This window comes from Abramis brama, assembly GCF_963993115.1.
Source record: "Abramis brama genome assembly, chromosome: 23".
In the NCBI taxonomy this organism is placed as follows: domain Eukaryota; kingdom Metazoa; phylum Chordata; class Actinopteri; order Cypriniformes; family Leuciscidae; genus Abramis; species Abramis brama.
The window spans coordinates 4,197,895-4,200,870 of record NC_139985.1 but is presented as its reverse complement, the minus strand read 5'-3'; positions in this window follow the sequence as shown (position 1 = coordinate 4,200,870).

Below are 2,976 nucleotides of genomic sequence, written 5' to 3'. Positions count from 1 at the left end.
TAAGAACCGTTATTAATAATTGAGGAAACCAGATTTCTGAAGGATCATGTGACACTGAAGACTGGAAATTCAGCTTTGCATCACAGGAATTAATTACGTTTTTTAATGTATTAAAATAGAAAACAGTTATTTTAAATTGTAATAATATTTTACAATATTACTGTTTTTACTGTATTTTGATCAATTTTAATTCAAAAATCTTTTAAAAACATAATTATTCCAAACTTTTGACCGGTAGTGTAAAGCATTGTCACGAGTATTGACATGTCTTATGTTTATTTAACTCCTTGTTAATATTATTATAATTTTATAAATGTAATAATTCATATTTTATGATATTTTTTTGTAAAAAAATAAATAAATATATATATTCAAGACAGTGACAGTAAAAATAGCACTAAGACATATTTGTCTCACTAAAGTATTCCCGAAAAGAGTTTGTACTTCTGTCTCATTGCATCTTTTCCATTTTAAGAGCATGTAAAAGATCACAAACCCAATGCGTCTGCTCTTAAAGGGAATGTGAGATGACGCTCTGATTGGTTTATTTCACGTTACGCCCAAACCACACCTATGAATAATGAAGCTACTTCAGACCAACCCATTTTAGATTTGCGCCGGGCGCAAGAGTCATTTATCCCGCCGGGAAAATAGCAACAGCGCCGAGACCCGCCCACAAAGTTACTTGCGCTTTGCGCTTTGACACTTGCGTTTCAGATCGTTAAAATAGGGCCCATGAGCTGAAATTAGGACTTCTGAAACGGGTATCACCTGACTACTGAATGCAACTGAGCTGAAATATTCTATCAATCTCAATCAAATTAGGAAATTCAAATGTAATGAAATGCTTTCAAACATCTCACTGCACATGGAACTCATTGGTGCAGAACTACAAATTAACATTCAAAACACATCTGTAACATTGGTGTATTCTGGCATGGGGGGGGGGGGGGGTTGGATTTTTCAATCCAAATTCAGCCAACTGCAATCATATTTCCTCGTGCTTTAAGAAGCGAGCGTGCTCCTCTCCAGTGAGTTTTGAGTTAGCCGCTCACAGCTGTTTACCATGCGATTACCCGTTTCTTGTCAGCCCGCGCACACATGTACGGGGAAACAGCATCTGTGATGGTCGGCAGCTACTGTAGGAAAGCTTTACCTGATCGATTACAGATTAATATTCAAGATGTGACCCTCGGTGCCTCCGGGCTGAACTCGGGTGTCTCCCTGCTCTTTTCCCATGCTCCTTTGCACACGCACCATAAGCTTTAAATCTTCTTGAAAAGGAGGGACTGATTAAAAATGTCTGAAAGTAAGAATTAGTTAAGAGCAGTCTGGTGTTTTCTTTATTTAACGATGAAGCTAATTGCTTAAAGATCCAGAATTAACAGCAATAAATAGACTGTTGTGTAGTTGACATCATCTAATTGTTAAAATGTGATTTGTAATCATTAATCACTGTGGAAGCATAAGTGTTTGGTTTGATTAATGCAATGCCACATCTGGGTCAAACCTGCCTCATTAATTTGATAAATATTTTGCACACAATTGCTCTATTCCAAAACCTAGTGCGCTGCCTACCTAGACACTATTTTAAGGCATCATAACTGCACACATACAGATGTGAAGGTTGTTCCAAATGAATATATTTTTGTGAAATATTTTTTTTTTTGCTCATTAGAGAGAGTATCATTTACTAATCTGCAACATACTTAAAATTAAAATCAAGAGTCAATGCTCCTGTGCACCTAATGCACTTTTTGTGATTCAATGTAAAGCGTTTTAAATCAGTCACTTATGAGGTTTTAGGTATTCATTTTAGTCAGGATGTTGCTGATTATGTAGACAAGTGTGATGCAGACTTTAGAGCTTATTACACTCTTGCAAAATACTCAAGAGAGCACATCAGGTAACATTGGCAATAATAAAAGGCAGCTGCTATTTGCATAAGCGCATAAAGTGATAGATGATACATTAAGTTCAAATAGCAATAGCAGTTCCCACTCTTAAATAGTACCCGTTTGGTACTACATTTCCACATTTCAAATATGTTCTTCAATTTTATTAAAAGTAAACGTCTCCCTGAGCTGATATGTGATGAGAAAAGGGATAAGTATGAGTTCGGAAAAAGGTGGATTTGAACACGGGTTGTATCTAAAAGATAACGCCTCCTTACTCTCCACGCCACTAATTCTGTTTGAAGATGGATTTCTATTGTAATTGTGTCTGGCTCAATCAGATAATGGTGGGCGGAGTTAATGTAAATAGCCTCTGCCAACAAGGTGGGCTATTTGCACTTAGTGTAAACAGACACTCCGATAATAAAATACCTTTACATGTCATTTGTTTAACTAAAGCAGTGACTTCTGGGTGTAACGTCAGAACAATCACCAAATGCAAACATAAGATATCTTAAGTGAGCATTGAAGGCCTTTACCGTTTAATCTCTGCGACAGACACTCTGTGACCCATTTCTGCCTGGGCCGTGTGGCACGCTGCCTCTCTTGACTGGCACGGACTCAAAAGTCCTCCTACCCGCTCATGACTCACACTGGATGAGAGGATGAAGAAGCAGAAGTCTGACAGCCTCATTTTCAACTTCACCTGCTTTAAAGAGTCGCTTTACACTGATGCGAAACCGAGTTCATGACTCTGTCTGTAACGCCTCGGGTTGCGATTCGCACAGGGGAGTCTGACTCCAGATCAGTGTTAAAGACGCCCACCACCGGGAGCTTGGTTTTTGAAGGAGAAAGTGTGACGAAACGAGCCCCACAGGCTTTAAACTCTGCTTATCGGGGGTGTTTGTGGACGCCGTGGGGTTTCATTTCTTAACGTTTCACGCTCACAGTTGTCCAGGCACAATGTTAATGATGCAAAGTCGGGGTCATGTGTGTGTCACAGACACGGCATCAGCGCTGAGCTCAGACGCATCTCGGAGAGATCCAATGACGTGAGTGCTAATAGGATTTCCTGCGCCTT